Here is a 19,332-nt window from a genome sequence, read left to right on the forward strand (position 1 = left end):
AAGTTGGTTAAAAATATATGATCCTTTCTTAAAGGAGTAGACTGCCCTACATTTTTTTAATAGTCTCTGTTGGGTGTGTTGGTAGATGAGTAACCAAGTTTAAATTCTTGCAAAGTCTGAATTTACAAAATCCTGCTGCTACATAACTTGGAGCTTACTGGGAGTTCAGTAACCTTGAAGTTCAGGCCATAAGGTTTCCATCACTGGGTACCTAAAATCAGAAGTTAAAAGAAGCGTCTTAGTTAATTTATTTTTTCAAAAAACCCAACCAGCCAAGCAAAACAAAGAAACAAAAAAACCCCTTTGGCTATAATTCAGCCCTTTAGACCCCTGGACTTGCAGTGTAGCACCAAGGTACGATTACAGATATTTCATTAATTATATCACATTCTTTATATAATCATGATTTTATGTGTTCAGATGAAGAGTATTCATTGTGAGACTAATTGGCCTAAGCTGCAGTGTTTTTTCTTGTAGCAATATCTGTAATGTGATTGATACTTTCCAGAAAGAAACAACAAATTCAGTCTCGGCTAAAAAATTGAATAATGTATATATTTTCTATTCAGTAAATTGCAAAAGAAGGACAAAGAGTCAATGTTTTTTGTATTTCACATAAAAATAAGAGAAGAAAATAAATGAGCAGTGCATTAAACAAGTAACCCAAAAATATGTATGCATATTCAGAGTATTGTGCTGCCATCCAGAGGGACCTTGAAAGGCTGCAGAAATGGGCTGACTGGAACCTCATGAAGTTCAACAAGAAGTGTAAAGTCCTGCACCTGGAAAGGAACAACCCCATGCACCAGTGCAGGGCCAGAGGCCTCTTAAGCTGGGGGCTTGAGCAGGGGGTTTGAAGCAGATGGCTTCCAGAGGTCCCTTCCAACCTCATCCATTCTGTCATTCTGTGATATTCCAATATGCTGTTCTATAGTAAGCACTATATTAATGAAATTACTATGGCCCAAATTTCACTGCTCTCTTTATGGAACTCACAGTGACTATTATAATCAGGTCAGGCATTTCATGACAGCTGATGACCATTTGGAACAGTTGAAGGCATAAGTATATTTGGCCAGTTACAGTGGAGAATAGCCAGTCTAAACTTCATTATTGGTGTTCAGAACCATCATAATTACTTGAAATTTAAAAAGTACTCATATTTCCTTTTTTCCCCTCTTAAATCTTCTATGTCTCACAACTTTAACTTGCTTTTGGTTATATATTATATACATATATGCTATATATATACATACACAAGGTGGGGTGTCAGCAGAACCACTAGCATGGACTTCCAGAGGGCAGACTTTGGCCTGTTCAGGGCACTGATTGAGAGAGTCGCTTGGGAGGCAGTCCTGAAGGGCAAAGGGGTCCAGGAAGGCTGGGCTTTCTTCAAGAATGACGTCTTGCAGGCACAGGAGCAGGCTCTTCCCCATGTACTGCAGGATGAACCGGTGGGGAAGATGACCAGCCTGGCTGAACAGGGAGCTTCTGCTGGCACTCAGGAAAAATAGGAGACTTTATCACTTTTGGAAGAAGGGGCAGGCAACTCAAGAAGAGTACAGAGACCTCATTAGGTCTTGCAGAGAGAAAATTAGACAAGCAAAAGCCCAGCTAGAACTCAGCCTCGCCACTGTTGTAAGGGATAACGAAAAATATTTTTACAAATACGTTAACAACAAAAAGAGAACCAAAGAAAATCTCCATCCTTTATTGGATGTGGAGGGGAACATTGAAGCTAAGGGTGAGGAAAAGGGTTGAGGTACTAAATGCCTTCTTTGCTTCAGTCTTTAACCATCAGACCAGTTATCCCCAGGGTATTCACCCCCTGAACTGGAAGGCAGGGATGGGGAGCAGAATAAACCCCCCATAATCCATGAGGAAGCAGTTTGTGACCTGATGAGCCACCTGGACCCTCACAAGTCTAGGGGCTGGATGGCATCCACCTGAGAGCACTGAGGGAGCTAGCAGAGGAGCTTACCAAGTCACTCTCCATCATTTATTAACAGTCCTGGTTAACAGGGGAGGTCCCAGGTGAACTGGAGGCTTGCCGATGTGATGCCCATCTACAAGAAAGATCTGGGGAACTACAGGCCAGTCAGCCTGACCTTGGTACTGGGGAAGATTATGGAGCGATATAGCTTCAGTGAGCTCACCAGGCATGTGCAGGACAACCAGGGGATCAGACCCAGCCAGCATGGCTTCATGAGAGGCAGGTCCTGCCTGACCAACCTGGTCTTCTATGACCAGGTGACCTGCCTAGTGGATGAGGGAAAGGCTGTGTATGTTGTCTACCTGGACTTTAGTAAAACCTTTGCTACTGTCTCCCACAGCAACCTCCTAGAGAAGCTGGCAGCTCATGGCTTGGATGAGTGTACTCTTCGTTGGGTAAATAACTGGCTGGATATCTGAGCCCAGAGAGTTTTGGTGAATGGAGCTAAATCCAGTTGGTGGCCGGTCACGAGTGGAGTTCCCCAGGGCTCAGTTTTGGGGCCAGTCTTGTTTAATATCTTTATCAATGATCTGGATGAGGGGATCAAGTGTGCCCTCAGTAAATTTGCAGATGACGCCAAGTTGGGTGGAAGTGTCAATCTGCTTGAGAGTAGGAAGGCTCTGCAGAGGGATCTGGACAGGTTGGCTCAATGGGCCAAGGCCAATTGTATGGAGTTCAACAAGGCCAAGTGCTGGTTCCTGCATTTGGGTCACAACAACCCCATGCAACGCTGCAGGCTTGGGGACGAGTGGCTGGAAAGCTGCCTGGCAGAGAAGGACCTAGGGGTGTTGGTTGACAGTTGGCTGAAGACGGGCCAGCCATGTGCCCAGGTGGCCAAGGTGGCCAACAGCATCCTGGCTTGTATCAGGAATAGTGTGGCCAGCAGGGGTGTGGAAGTGATCGTGCCCCTGTACTCAGCACTGGTGAGGCCACACCTTGAATATTGTGTTTGGTTTTGCATCCCTCAGTACAAGAAGGACATTGAGTTGCTGGAGCATGTCCAGAGAAGGGCAATAAAGGTGGTGAAGGGCCTGGAGCGCAGGTCTTATGTGGAGTGGCTGATGGAACTGGAGTTTTTTAGCCTGGAGAAGAGGAAGCTACCACGACCTGAATGAAGGTTGTAGTGAGGTGGGTGTTGGTCTCTTCTCCCAAGCTACTAGTGATTGAATGAGAGGAAATGGCCTCAAGCTGCATCAGGGGAGGTTAGATTGGATATTAGGAAGAACTTCTTTAATGAAAGAGTGGTCAGGCATTGGAACAGGCTGCCCAGAGAGGTGGTAGCATCACCATCTCTGGGGGTGTTCAAAAAACATGTAGTCGTGGCACTTCAGGGCATGGTTTAGGAGGCATGGGGGTGTTGGGTTGACGGTTGGGCTTGATGATCCTAGAGGTCTTTTCCAACCTTAATGATTCTATGATATATATATACTGTTATATATATACACACACATATATATGCTGTTGCTATATACTTATATACATATATGACATGTACAAAAATAAAGGGAATCAAAAAAAAGCTTGCTTTGTGTGTTCAGTGTTGCAATAAGTTTATAATAGGCTATGTTCTATAAAGCAGCATTACCACATGAAGTAGTAGGTGGTAGGTTACTAACATAATATATATAAAACCCAAGGATTATAATTATTCCATTAGTGTTACAGTTGGAATTAATGCCTCTTCAGCAGACCAATAACCAGTAGGTGAGAACTGTTGTCACAGATGTGACTGTGTATACCACGCTGTTTATTGTGAATGAGGTTCTTACTGCAGAAAAGGTAAATGCTTGCTGGTTTGCCTAGCACATTACTTCTTAACTTTAAAAGATTGGTTTTTTCAGCTGGAATCAGGAGGCTTGGCCCATCATTGTATTTCTCTGAGCCTTACTTGCTTTGTCTTTATCTTGCTTTATATCACAGGATCAAGAAATCCAAGAGGATATTTTTCACCCAAATTTATTCTTGCATTTTTTTGTCCTTAAGGTGATGGATGAGATTACTTACTGTATTTCTAAGTGGACTGTTGCTTTTATCATACCCTTCTCAGGCAGGAAACAGACACTTGTAAATTCTCAAAAGCTGCATTTGGGGGGGGAGAGGTATCATCTTTTCTTAGATTTCTCTATTCTGCTACTGATCAAACTACCAGTTACCCTCACATATCCAACAGCTTAGTTCTTATTGGCTGCTTGGTAATATTTAAGTGTCATTTGAGTTTTTCTTTTTTTTGATTGGCATGTTTCTTTGTCATGCAGACCGAGTTTTCTGAGATACAGAGTTCCCAATATGTTCTAATGGGAGTCACTGGGAGTGCTTGTGTTTAATTTTTCCATCCGCCTTCCTGTGACTGGATATTCCTGATGGGAGTAACACAGTTGTCATCAACTTGCTGAAACATTGTTTTCAATTTTTGTATTTTTAAAATTCCATTTATTATGTTTGCCTGTTATACTGATAGTTGCCTATATGTGTTGAATACGTATCTGAAATGGAAGTACGTGTTTAGACTTGGTATAGGTGTTTGTGTATGGATACAATATAGTTAAAATATCAGACAGGCAGATGAAATTAATAACTTTGATCTTCTGATTCCCAGTTTGGTGACCAGTCCACATGAACTTCTATAAAAATGACAATTTTAATACAGAGATTTCCTTTTAAAATGAACTTGGTTTTGACACTGTGATTGTAGTAAGTAGCTAATGGCTTGTTCTTCTTTTGTGCTAAGTATGCTTTTGTCTATCTGATTTTGCACTGAGGGCTTCTAGGACTGATCCTGAATAAACATTTTTATTAGGAATTTAATTCTGTAGAGTGCTGAAAATCTTCTCTTCCCACTGAATGCTACTGAAGGTTGCTAGGCACCTCAAAGGGTTAGTGACAATCACAGCTTGCTTAGCACATGGTACTACATATGTCACTTGCAATCTCTGAGTAGAACAGACTTCTACTGCTGTCACTATAGATTGTTCTGTGTGGTTTTGGGGTTGTTTTGCTGTGCTTAGAATGTGAGTCCATCCCTTATAAAATGGTAACATTCTATGATCAGGATGTCTGGATCCAGCAAAAAGAAGTCACTGAAGATGTAGGAAAAGGAAAGACTTGAGATTTTTGTATACTAGCAATAAAAATAGTTAGTCCCTTGAACATTTCATAGAAAATCTCTCCAGAACATCAAACCAGTCAATGACTGAGGCAGTGTGACAGAAATAATAAATCTTAATTTTCTTACCGGATTTGTTAGGTCCTTGTTCTTTTAATGTTGTTGTGACATGTGCATTCCCACATACTCTGTGTAATGCCAGCAGTGTACAGGATGCACTTACCACAAAATAAGCGTATCCCCAAAGCCTCAGGGCACTGAACTGCCCTTTTGTTCCGTGTAACCTATTGCAGAACTACTCACAGAATGACATGCTTTACTGCATGTCACCTTATTGTTTTATTATTAGCCTTCATAAAGGTCAGATGGGCCTGACTCAAATTCATGAAGAAACAATGCTGTACAAAGTTGTTTTTCCTCATTTTCCCTCTACTGAAAGACCTGCAGATTTTTCTGAGGTCTGCAACAGTATTTTTGATACCATGTGGAAAGCAGAGAACTGTTTTCAATTCATATTGTGGTAATCAATGAGATGTAAAATTGCAGCAGTTCCGTGCTGCCTAAAGCCTCTCCTGACAAATCTCGTTTGGTTTGTCAGAATGCATAAAGCACTCATAAGACCATAGCATTAGCTCTATTTCTCTCTGATGTGAATGAGCACAGAAAGAAACCGGCTCTTAAGAAGACATTTTCATTTGCTTAAATAACCCTGTCATGGCTGCAGTACAGCAAAATCTTTCTACACTATGCATATTTCTTAGGATGGGAATAGGAACCATTATCTGTATGTGTGATACAAAAGGGCAATAAGCCCGTGGACTAGCTCAATAATTATTTCATTTCTGAAAATGTCACCCACACATAGAAAAAGTCAGTCAAGGTAACAGTCCGTATTTGTGACTACTTAGAAAAGTTACGTTTGTTGCTGTGCCACTGTTTGTGATCATCTGGAACTCAAGGAAGATACAATGTAAAATTTGCATCCTCCTTTTACAGAAACAGAGAACTCTTTCACCTGAAGTAAAATAAATTTTCTAGACACTAGCAACTCTAAGCCTTTGAAAGAAATAAGTGGTCAGGAATCAACTGTATTAGAAATACATAAAATCATTTGGTAGTTCCTTAGAAAGTACTTTACATCATGTAAGTTTTGGAGGTACCCGGAGTATAACATATGTAAAAAAAAAAAAAAAAAAAAAAGAAAAGAAAAACGTTTAGCCACAAAATATTTTTCCTGTGGGTGTCATTATAGATGGAGTGATTGGGTAGCTTAAGGCATTAGCAATGGGCAAGAATCTTCTTGTCTATGCTTCTGATGCAGATAACTACCGTCATGCCTTATTGATTCCTTGGAGGTGTTTATAAAACATTCTGTTCCCATTCTCTTTGCTACTGGAGCAAACATCAGTTTTGTATAATGGCATTTCTCTTGACTACCTTAGCTGATAAGCAAAGAATTGAATGAATGTTTGTAAGTGAGGTATTCTTTCTCTGCACTGCTTATTCTTTTAGCATAGACATGAAGGAGATTGCAAGTTTCTATCTCATTCTAGAACTGGTTTCCAGAACTATATGTCCATGTTCTTTACTTTCCTTAGTGTTGATTTTCTAATGAATAAATGTGAATAAAAAGGCAGCAACATTGCCATTTCCAAGCTTTCATAAATTGCTTTAAAATTCTTGGCAGCAACAAAAAATAATGATCCTGAACGTCATTCAAAATTGGGATTGTGTTGTAGTTTAGGGATATGTGTTTCAAGTATTCCAGCTACTTTCTCAACTAGCAAGACAGCAGAATATGAGTTTTTGCCTCGTGACTGGATTTCATGGTCTAGACTTAGGAAAATGCAGACTTTGGAGGCAGTAGCATATAATATCTGCCAAGAGGCTAGGTGGAGAGCTGGATATGTTGGAATCACTCTCTCCATGTGATTGTGTCAGGACCTCAGTTGCTCTAACTCACCAATTGTGAATTCTGGGCCACAGGTTGGGGGGAAATGTATCAGGGAAAACGTGGAGAGTGATCTGAAAAGAAGAGGTCTGAAATTCTTCCTGAGAGAATTTAACAGTTCTCTTAACCACTAAAACCAATCTTAGACAATGATGTGTCACAAAAACGATTTTCTCTGAACTTCTGTTTCTGAAGTCTGATAACAGCAAAGTCTGTTTGGTTTGTATTTTTTAGGGGTTTTTAATTGCTTAGGTACAAAACTCTGCTTCCCAAGTTGAAATTTGTCCTCATTATCCTGGATCTCAGCCAAGGAATAAATTTTATTTCTCGAGAGCATTTGAAGAAAGAGGGGCAATAATGGGTTTTTTGTTTTTAAGTTTCACATTTGTAGAGTTATTTTTATAGCAAAAATCAGGTTTCTTCTTTAATACTTCGATACCTTGCTGAATTTTTGCTGCATGTAGATTGTAACTTGAATTAGTGGTTTGAATAGTTTAGAAAGTTCCGTAACTTTTTGTACCTAGGTGTATTCTTTCATTCTTATTCTTTGCACTCAGGACTTCAGTGCAGCTATTGTGGATTTCCTTATGGTACCGAATACAAGAGTATAACATGGTTCAGATTTTATTTTATATGGTGTGTTCTGAACTCTCTCCCCTGGTCCCGTGTTCATTGGTGCCAAACAAGTTAATCAGGTCTACAGCACAATTACCTGTTCTGTGGAGAGGCTATCCTATGAGTTCCTGTACAGTACAGTCCTGTACAACTGCAGTCACACAAGGTGTGATTATATTTTCTTTCTTTTTTACTTTTCCTAATCTTGGATAAAAATAGCCTTTCAAAGGAAATGTTATGAAAGTTCAGATAGAAATTGAAACAGTGACAAAGCCTATAATCATTTAGGTAATATTTATAACAGTCTTTTTAGGACATCAAAAACACTGAAAATATGGTAGAGCTCAGTGAGGTCTTCTCTTCATCCTTCTCGAAGTATGACTAGGCAACCAAGAATAAAAAGCAGAATTTTTGTGTACTGTAGGTTTAATTGTGCTTTAATGTCTTCTTGAACTCTGTTCAAAAGTATTCATGCTTTGAATATGCTGTTAAGTAGAACATAAGTGTTGTTTTCTGGGGTATATTCCAGGATACTAATCAATATATTGTATCTAGTATCCATAGATACTTTCAGGTCTTTGAAAAATACTTGTGTAAACAATGTCTAACATGGACTGTAAAGACTAGAACTGATTTCCAGACCAGCTTCAGGTTACTGCCATTGAAGGCCTTGTACCTTTTATATGGTCTGGTTACAAAAGTATTAATCGCAAATAATACCTTTTCAAAGCCAGATCACCAAGTTGTATGCTCTTTCTTTTCCTTCTAGCCTCAGAAGTTTTACAAATCTAGCAAACGTGGCTCTGCCTCAGGCCCATGAAATCTAGCATAGACTTCTTTTCTGGAAGAGCTGAAGTTCAGCCCATAAGTCTGAAGCAGGAATTGAACTGAGTTTCCCTATTTCCTTGCAAATACTCTAACCACTAAATTATATGCAAAAGAGGAATGCTTTCACTCCTGGTCCTTTAAATAACCAGCTTAGTTCCCTAGGATGTGTGGGTACCCCAGACTTTTAATTATCTGAAGCAGAATTTTCATAGATTATTACACATGCATTGCACTGGATTGAAAAAAAGTAGACTAAGTATGAGTGTAGAATAAAAATAGGAAGAAAAAACTGAGGACATTCCTGCAAGTATCACAGTTCTTCATCTGCAAGCAAAAAAGGGGGTTAATGTATGGATAGTTCAGGTAGAGCTGTCATTCACAGACAATATAAATTAATACTATGGATGGTAAAATTCCGCTTGCAAAGGTTTCTAAAAGGCTGAACCAGATAACCTGCTTGCTAAGTCCAAGTCTGCTGTAAGACTTTATAAGGCCTACTAAATGCTAACTTTACTTGACTCCAAATTTACAATCTGAAAATGCCTGTATTTTAGGACACTGCATTTTCTGGAGAGAAAAATTTACAAGTTGAATTAATATATCTTAATAAGAACTCATAAAGCTAGGTGGATAGTGAAGATAGTATTTTCAAAAATGTCAGCTCAGCCTTCGGTTATGTTGGTTATGTTTGTGCCATTTTCTATCACTTTGTTTCATTATGCTTGTGTGCATACTACTTTTGCATGAATCTGGAGTTTTGGAAAACTGAGATGTTGAGCTGGAACTGGTAGCTCCCTGGTAGAGCTGTGGTAACTATTCCCTTTTCACCCATCTGAGGGAACAGAACTAATTTTAAATTGGAGGTAATTTCTGAATCTTGTCCTTTTTCGAGGAAAGAAAAGGATTTTTATGTCCTTTCCAGGTCTAAAGCCACGGTTTCTTTTCCCAAATATGTTCAGAGACTTTTCTGGCCTGTTTTGATCTGTTAAAGCTGGATCATCCATTCTGAACCACTAACACTGTACTATATAACCTATATGATCACTGACACATAATCTGTCAATGTATAGGTTTTCATTATTTTTAGTTATATTTATCTTTTGAAAATTATTGAAAACATCATTATTAGCAGAGAAATAAGTCATTATTTTATAAACAATTTACAGACAGGAAAGCAACTCATATTTTTAACTGCTTTGACTCATATTTTTAACTGCTTTGCTGTATACTAGTAGTCTACACTGTTGCAATAGCACTCAATGCAAATCTTTTGATCTTTAATCTCTAATGGCTCTACACTGATTCTTTTGTGGTTTGTTTTTTTTTTTAGTTTTGAGTAACAATTCCACCATTGTTCCTTGTTCTTCTACAGATAGCTCTGCACTGTACCTCCCAGTAACACAAGCTTTTGCAATTTCTACCCAATATGTTGCAGGGAATATCAGTTATACATCAGTCCCTGTTTGTCAGTCTCCACGTTATATTCACCTCTTTTCATATAAACTTAGGAATTAGTTTACATGTAATACATGCAAATAGCTAGTGACACGCTGTTGATGTTCTTATCAGTGCTTTTACTTAGCACAATCTTGTATTTTCTTACTTGCTTGTTTATTAGAAAGAGGCAACAAGCTCTGGTTTAACAAATGGCATATAAAACCCCCTTTGAAATCCAAGTCATATATACTTTTATATGATTTATGAATTATCTCTTCTTCCAAAGTTACTAGCAATAGAATGAGAGGAAATGGCCTCAAGCTGTGTCAGGGGAGATTTAGATTGGATATTAGGAAAAATGTCTTCACTGAAAGAGTGGTCAGGCATTGGGACAGGCTGCCCAAAGAGGTGGTGGAGTCACCATCCCTGGAGGTGTTCAAAAAACATGTAGTCGTGGCACTTCAGGGCATGGTTTAGGAGGCATGGTGGTATTGGGTTGATGGCTGGACTTGATGATCCTAGAAGTCTTTTTCAAACTTAATGATTCTATGAATTCAACATTTTGCACATTTCATAAGGAGAGAGCATTTTTCTATCATATATGAGGATGTGTTGATAGTATGGTAAATTGCTATAGGCTGAAAATAAAATTTTAGTTCTATTAGACCCAATACAGATCTTATTCAAAACTAGTATCTGAGGATTTTTCTCTCTGAGTTTGATATTACTAAGTACTTACTTAACGCTTCATTAATATTCTCCTTAAAATGTGTATTTCACCACAAATTTACAAACTTATATAACAGTATGCTTCCTGCATGACTGCTGGACAATATGTGTAGTGTCTTAAATATAAACTGTTTTGTGTGTAGCTCTATGGCAATAATTCGATCAATTTAGCAAGAATTCATAGGATCGTAACGACTGCGTAGGCATGTGTTTTATAATGAGATGTACAGTTGTGGTATGAGCGTTGCTCCCTCTGTTGGGTGGAACTGGAATTACTCAAGAGATGACCCATACAGGAGTTCCACCAGATAAATGAAGCTGTATTTACTTCCAAATTATAACTATCTGAGTTCTAGTTTGCCTCTCCTGTTAATTTCATAATAAGTCTTTTGTCCAGAAAAATTATTATCATAAAATCCCTGGATGGCCAAATGATTCATTAAGTTAAACAGTAAGCTATCAACTGAAGCTCTATTATTCTTGATGAATAGAGCTCCACTGTATATTTTGAGTTTGCAAAAGCATGAATATTTAATTATTTCTCTGCAGTACCTATTGAATGCAGTTCGCCACTATCACCTTGCTTTAAGACTATGTTTTATGACTTTATGACTTATGCTTTAAGACTTGTGAATTTCTGAGAAGACTTCCCTTTCCTGGAATTATTCTCCCAGGTATAACAATGATGTGTAGCTATGCACATATAGTATAAGACAAATAATTTTCTTCATTACTGTAAGACAAATCATATTTTTCGTATCCTTCTGAAGGAAATCCGTCAGCTAAAAAGCAGTTGTCTTTGAAAAATCTTTCTTTTTGATACCTCAGGGAAGATTTTTTTTCCCTGTGTGTAACACCAGCAAGTGATGTTACCTTTTTTTGCAATGCCTTGGGGGTACAAAGGGCAGAAAATAGATTAAATAATGGGGTATGACTTTTGCCTTATTAATATATTTGAAACTCTCTGTATTTGGAAACTCTCTGACTTGGGAAATGCATTGTCCCTAGGAAGTGTCCACACGAACTAGTGAGTAGAGGCATCCTGTAGCTTCATTCAAGCTGTTGGCTTCCATGGTTTGTTTTTGAAGCCGATTTTCATAAATTTGCTTTGAATTAATGTTTGAAAACTCTAGGAACTGGGCATTAAGTAGGTAAAAGATTCCTAAAATGATGAAGGAATAATTATCTTTATTATAATATTTTTATTGATATTATTAATATAATTATTAATAAAATTTTAGTTTTCATTTTCAAAAACAAACCCCAACATTTTTAGATGCTTTTAAAAAAATTGAACTTGTATCTTTCTGTGATTAAAACAGGGCTTTGGATCCCAAAATTACTTTCTGAATTTTTCTGTGGCTCTTGGTATTTTAAACTGTCATCTTCCTTTTTTGTAGAGATGATTCCTCCTCCTTTGGCAATCCTACACTATGGTATGGCAAACTTCCTTGTAATTATTGCTAAGCTGAAACTAAATCAGATACACTAGTAGGGAGGGAAAATCTAAGTATAAAACTAAGTGTTTAGTAGAATTCAGTAGCACTCGACCTATTGCTTTGTAGACAAAATGAGTTGATTTTTCACCTAAGATTCACCTTTTTTCTCTCTGTCCCACTCTCTGTTTCATTTCAGCCACACTGGTTTTAGTATTTGATGAAGTTGGCATTAATTTATTTATTTTGCTGTATTTAAAATGCTGGGCGACACTATCAAATGTTCTTCACTTCAGTCTCTTTTCTTTCTGTTTGTGAATGTCACACTGTGTTGTACAAACACAGCAGGGATGAAAGCTAACACAAATGCATATTTGTGTCTACGGCACAAAAATGTGTATTTATAGATAAACAAACCAGGTCAAATTTTTCATAGTAAAATAAAATTAAACAGCCATTTGTCAGACGAGTATCTGGAGACTATTATTAGTAGTCAGTAGAACTGATGATAAAATGGGGGGAATATTGGCCGGGGGAATATTTTTTATGACATTTTGTGTTTATAAACACACACAGAGACACATTAAAAAGGACACTAGACCTGTTTTTCACACTGTACTGTTGCTCTGAAATGAATCACTCACAGCTTTGTGTTAGTTAGGCTGAATAAGACAAATAGTCTAGAAGATTGGTTCAACATGGATTAACTCGTTTATTGATTAGATGTACAAACACATTTCCATTCAATAATATATGAGTGAATTTCTTCACATAGTAAAGCTGAGAATATTATTTTAGAAATTGGTATTTATACCTTAACTCAACTTGTTTTGGAGTGATAGCCATGCAGAATTACCTAATCTCCATCTGCTTAACTAAAATTCAGAAGTATAAAAATATTAGCATACCAGACATGCAACTATTCTTTGTTTTCTTTCCATCTGGCATTCCTGAAAGAAGAAAAATTAGAAGTACGGTATATACAGAAATTTTAGGTCTCATGCAGGAGAATAATCCTTACTCAGGATTTGACTAAGCTAAAAGATCAGGAAAAAATGTAGTTACTACTCCGCAGTAAATAATCAAGGCTTATGGACGTTTGGCCAATTCCTCATTGTAAAAAAGTTCTATTCTGATAAGCATATAAAATAAAACAGAGCTCTGAAATAGCAAAATATGTCAACAACTGAAGGGAATGCAAACTGGCAACACCTTTTCAAATTACCAAGAAAACACCAGTAGCTAGTTTTACTATGCAGTGAGTCAGCAGTAGTTCAGAGGTGAGGTTTAACTTAACTTCTTCATATTTATTGGTAGTACAGAATTTGTGTAAAGATATCTTTGTTTAAGACACTGTCTGGAGTAGCATTTTCTCTCTGTACCATCTGAGGCTGTTGAAAATCTTATGTGGGCATAGCACACCGCAATTTTCCTGCTATATTAATTTTACCCGTACTTGTTACCTAATATGTAAATACACAGAGCTCACACAGATTTTACTAACATCTTGCAGGTGATTTGGATTCATAAATAAAAGCATCTAATGCTTTGTCGTGCTTATCGCATGTCCTAGGGTATCCACAGGAGCAGGCAGATAAGAGATACAATCTACAATAAACCTGTGCTCTTCTGGAATGGCAACTCAGGGCCATACGTAGTAACATTGAGTATCTAAAATAACCTCCTTTCTTTTGGCAGTTGAATGCTATGCTGTTAGTGATATTTATTAAAAATAGCAGGAACTGTGTAGCTTCTTGTTCTCTTCTGCTTGTTTATTTTATTTAGCACATGCTGCTGTGTTTGGTTTTTCTTTAATAAGTCTTCCTTTTACTGCAGCTTTTTTCATTCCTTTGCAATATATAAAAAATAACTTTGAGAATAGTTACTAAAGCCTGGTTATAACTTCAATGAGTTTGTGTTACTTATTGCCATAATAAATTTTTATAAAATATTTAAAGATTCTGGACCAAAATTTTATCAGTTACTGGCATAAGTCTGAAGTTAAATCAGTGTACTTGAAATGAGGAGCTGAGCATTGGGTTAATACTACTGATTGTTTTCAAAAGTTTTCTTGCAATTCTCCTTGGTGAGTTATTCAAGCAAATATTATACTATTATATGAACAATAATGTTCCTTTCATCTTATTCCTAATAAAATTTCATTTTCCTTGTAACATCCTTTGTTCAAACCTTCTTTAACATTTCATCTTGTTGCATCTCTCTTGTCTTTTGAGGAACATAGGAAGGGACAAAGATGGCCAAAACTGCTTGCAACTTTTTTTTTCCATGAGTCAAGAGACTTCATTTTCTCTAGTTTTTGCTTGCTTCCAAAGGATTTCCTTTGGTAGCTGCTTTGACACTATTCCCTTTTTATTCATTCTGTAGGAAAGCTTATTATAACTTTTCTTATTAAAATGTCTGTTTGCATGTTCTTGAACTTATTAAACACAGACTTCTCACAAAAGTGAGAAAACAGACATAAAAGTCTATGCTTCTGATACTCTTCATTAGATTTACTTTCAGAAACTTTGGCTTAATGTTGAAGAGCATATGAAATCATGATCATACTTTGCAAGGGAGGGAGACACCACACACTCAATTTTTGCTTTAATAATGATACTCTGAAAAATGCATACAGGGAAACTGCTTCTCAATAAGCAACTACTTAATTCTGAATTTATTTGTATTACAGTAACTCTCATTTTGTACTCCTGAGAGATTTGCTGGAAACTATGAACTTAAGTCATTGTGTAAAATGACAGAGGTAAAGCAACTTAGAAAATTGTTTATAGTGAGTCCATGAATAGAAGAATCCCATATCTTTGTTTACTATCAGTAACTTTTGTCCTTCTGTTTAATGAATCATTTTGCATCTTTCCATTTTTATGGATATTTTCACTGCTTGTAAGTTCCTCTAAAAAACGAAACTCTTTTAACCGGTGGGTTATTTTTGAATAATTTTCTGTCATTCATGTTGTTGCTTATATTTTATTTCATTGGACACTGCTATACCATCCAATATTGTTTTTGTTTCCTGTTACACTATAAAAGGGATTTTTTTAAAAAATATACTTATTTCATACTATTCAATTTGGGGTAAATTAATATTGATGGCTAAATATATGTAACCACCAAGATTTACATATGCTTCCATAATCTTACATTTCCTGTGATGTTTAAAACAACCTTATCTTCATGTGTATAGCTCTGTTGATAAGAAACAGAAAGTGGAAGTTCGGAGATCTGTTTTCAGGTTCATGTTTTGTCACAGATTCCCTGCATGTTCCTTAATGATAAAACACAGCTACACATCAACGTAATCATAAAGAAATGTAATGGAGTGATCAAGGCATATTGCTATGTCTTAAGACATATCAGTTTGTTATGTTGCAGGCTTCAGTTTGATCCAGAAGTAAATGGAAAGTTTTCCATATGAGTTCAGGATTCAGAAGTGGTGAGACACAAAAACCACGTCACTGCCATGTGACCACAAGCTATGAACACTTGGCATGCCATTACCACATCATTTGGAAGAGCCTGTTAGGCTCTTCAGGACACATCTTGGACCATCTTTCTCTCTTTTTTGTGGCTTGGTTCCCCCGCCCTTTCTGATTGGAGGAGAGGGCTATGTTGATCAGGGCATAAAGCATTTACAAAATGCTGTTTGAATAGAATTGTCAAGGAAATAAGTATTTGTTAATGTAGCGTAAGGATATTTTCTGTGGCGTCCTCAATTTTGCACTAATAATAAAGGAAAGAAAAAAACCTGAGGAAATACGCTCCTCAATGAAAAGCTGGTGGCTGGTACAGGGAGAGACAGTCCATAATCCAGTTTCAAACTACTAGTTATAATAAGTAGTCCCATGCATAACTTCCAAACTGTCCCCCTTTGAGTCAGACACAGCAGGAGATCAGTTTTAATCTCCATTTCCCTCCCGTGCTTGGATGATGCAGGAACTGTTGGTGACCCAGTACAGCAGCACAAACTCTGTCTTCATGTTAAGTAAAAGCTTCAGGCTGCATGCAAACAGGAGCTGTACATAAACACATAGTATTTCAGGGTGAAAAAGCTTATCAAGGAATCAAATCAACAGGGAGAGTAAGAAATCTCAGTGCCTATTACATCAAGAGCTTCCTACAGACACTCAGCTTTTGTCTCATGGAAAGTGGGATTTGCTTAGTTCCCAAGTGATTTCAAGGAGGTATGTACTTCTCTTTGCAAAACCAAGGACTTTGTCCTTCACTGAGACGCTGAGGTGACATGTCTGGAGTCCAGCGGTAGAAGGAAGGAACAAATAGCTCTTTGCTTCTGTATCCTCCTTCTAGACATTCTCATAAATAAATATATAAATGAAACCCCTCCAGGATTAGTATAGACTAAGAAAGCTCTGTGGAGGTTGCTAGGCAGCCGAGGCCAAAGGAATAGAAAGCAGGCAGGTCTTTAAAAAACAGAATCAGTGACATGGGTTATCTGGAGTCATCATTTACTCAATTGTCTTTTGTCATAAACAAGAGACAGTAGAATTTATTTTTCTTTAGTAAATGAGCAATGCTTTTAAAAGATTTTAAATAAAAGGTCTCTTTTGTCTCTCATTCCTATCAGTGTTTTCAAGCTATGAAATTACATGTATGATTATTATTTCTAATGTTTATTTATTCATTGACTGAAACAGGAATTTGGTGCAGTATATCCAGGCTATAACTTGAAAATTATTTAGCAGAGTACTTAATTGGCCAATTTTCATTTTCACCACAACATGCATATAAGACTAAATGAAGGAGGTTTCCAATGCTGGACGGTGTACCTTGCCCTCAAGAAGTGTCTGTGTTTCACTGCCACTAATGACAGGGAAAGAATTTCTACCACCATACCTGTATGATGAAGCTACCCATTACAGAAACATAGCAGTAACACATACCCCCTTCCTGTTACTGCTAAGCATGCCAAAATACAGGCATTTCCAATAGGCAGTGTTTTCATATGCAAGATTAGGTGATCACATTATTGACTAATTGCTGCCTTTGAAATCTCTGCTTACATTTGTGTCTTAAAGTATTCTTGAAATTAACTGTCTTCAGCAGCTGTATTATACATACAAGTATATTGAGGGGATACTCTAACCCTACAACTCCCCTTCCTTCTCAGATAGTGTAACGACAGCTCTATATCATTTTAGTCTACTTTAGTTATTTTCTCCCAATGTCTTCAAATTATGTGTCTAGAAGATTTAACTGCAGCATCATAGCTTTTCAATATTTGTTTCTTCCACAGGGTGGATGCTGTGGGGGGGTCCAGGCAGCTCTGTGGAACAGTCTCCAATGGGCTAGTAGGATGAGAAGGTCGAGGGGTAGTTTGGGAAACAAGGAGAAGCATCACCTCCCAAGACGGTAAACCTACCAAAAAGGTAATTCATGCTAGGATATTGTTATGCAGTCAGCTTTTCAGGCTCCAGGCATATCATGGCTGGAATGCGTGGCAGAAAACTGGAAAGGAAAGGGAGCACATATCTTTGATACTGTCTGGACTGTTCTTACAGAATCTCCTGAAAATCTTTCAAGAGCTTCTTAAACTGCACTGAGTTTCAACTCCCTTCCCAGTGTGAGGAAGAATTTGGAGGCTATATTTTACAGGGGTTTTCTTGTCTTCCTGTGGACCTGTTAGAAAATACAAATCACAAGTTTACAGTAACTTTCCAAGAAATTCCTTATAGGCCTTAAAAATCACAAAAATGCCAGCTTATTAGCCATATAACAATTTAGCATAATTAATAAAATGTTGTTTCACAGGGGGAATTAATGGCTTTATTTTTAACTGTACATAATCTTGTTTGGTTGGTTTATTTCAATCTCGCCTTCCAGGCTTAACTATTGTGTTTGTGGAGACTCACTTTCTCCCCTGAAGCCTTAATTATGGATGTTTTTGTTCCTAGCATTTCAGAAGTCCAAGAGAATGTGCAAACTAAAGATCTGTCATCCAACAGCATAACTGTAATGCTTCTTCCTTCATGTTAGGAGGTAGAGTTGAGCCATGAAGTACCAGAACATTGAGATTACCTGCTGTCCCAAAAGTTCAGCTATATGGTGTATTTCTGAGCCCAGTTAACTTTCAGTATGTCCATGATGTGCACACATTTATTGGTCCTCAGCTAAAATTAAGTTTGCTGAACAAACAGATTTTTGTCCACCCATCCTAAACCAATCATTTCCCATGGTACTTTATGAAATATCTGACAGGCTGACTTGCTGCTTTCATTTATTAATGTGCCTTAATATATGCAGAGTGTAAGAATATTAACAATGGAAAATCACACTGGTGGAACATAAAATGGGGTTTTGATGCAAAAGTTTTCATAAAGACCCATTACCACATCTCATGAGACACCAAAAAGGCACAAAACGTCATTTAATTCGGAAAGCTTTTTTCTTTGCTCAGGAGTATAGAAGTTTTGGCTGCTTGAATACTAGGTTAAGCTTTCAAATGTCACTGGGAAATAACTTCCCTTTTGTTGCTGGTGAGCTCCCTCCAGCTCCCTTGCATTCATTAATTAAAACCATTCACAGATTCCACTGCTGCAATTCACAAAATGCTTCCATGCTTCACCAGGCTTGGCAGCTGCCAGAAAACAGGCCAATCTGCACACATATAACATTTCTGAGAGTTATGTCTTTGTATAACCTGTAGTTGTGGTAGAGAGTCTAAAGCCTTCCCCTCTGGAAAGAATAGAAGCTACTTGATTACATGGGAGAAGTTATTAATGCCTTTGTGACAGAAGAAAGGTTTGATATAGGAAAGTGAGAGTAAGCATAGGTCTTGCTTCCTGCATTTATACAAATGGGGATAGTTTTCAGTTTATAATCTGTTTTTCTCTTCCACTCAAAGTTGTTGCTAATCAATTCAACCTAGGTTCTCCAGACCTCATTTGGTTTTCTGTTATGTAGAATAAATGAATTAACATCGCTTTTTGTTAATGAAGGTCCAGTAGTGCAATAAAAATTGCACCAGTTGGTTTTAGGTAATTTACTGTAAATAAAAAACAAGAATAGCTTGCTTATTTTTGGAACTGGTCTGAGATCCAGAGCATCTGGCATCAGTCCCTAGCTGCATTTCAGGTGTCGTCTTGGGTGCATTTTTCTACCTGTAAAATGGGTAGACTCTTATGGAATTTCTGTAATCTTCCTTTGTTGATGATTTTGTGATAATCCTTTCTCAAAGGGGGAAAAAGATCTTTGCACAAGAGTT

At 37.5% G+C, this 19,332-nt stretch overlaps 1 protein-coding gene across 2 annotated transcripts in view; it reads left to right on the plus strand.

Moving 5' to 3' along the window:
* LRRC4C (leucine rich repeat containing 4C) overlaps nt 1–19,332 on the plus strand; it is a 101,460-nt gene that overhangs the window by 26,260 nt on the left and 55,868 nt on the right. The window contains exon 2 of one of the 2 annotated variants that reach the window (XM_075094317.1): nt 17,365–17,497. The exons of the other annotated variant lie outside the window; for it this stretch is intronic. The gene's annotated coding sequence lies outside the window, so the exon portion shown is untranslated. The remainder of the gene's footprint in view (nt 1–17,364; nt 17,498–19,332) is intronic. 2 annotated transcript variants of the gene reach the window in all.

Source organism: Phalacrocorax aristotelis, chromosome 5 (assembly GCF_949628215.1).
Source record: "Phalacrocorax aristotelis chromosome 5, bGulAri2.1, whole genome shotgun sequence".
Taxonomy (NCBI): Eukaryota; Metazoa; Chordata; class Aves; order Suliformes; family Phalacrocoracidae; genus Phalacrocorax; species Phalacrocorax aristotelis.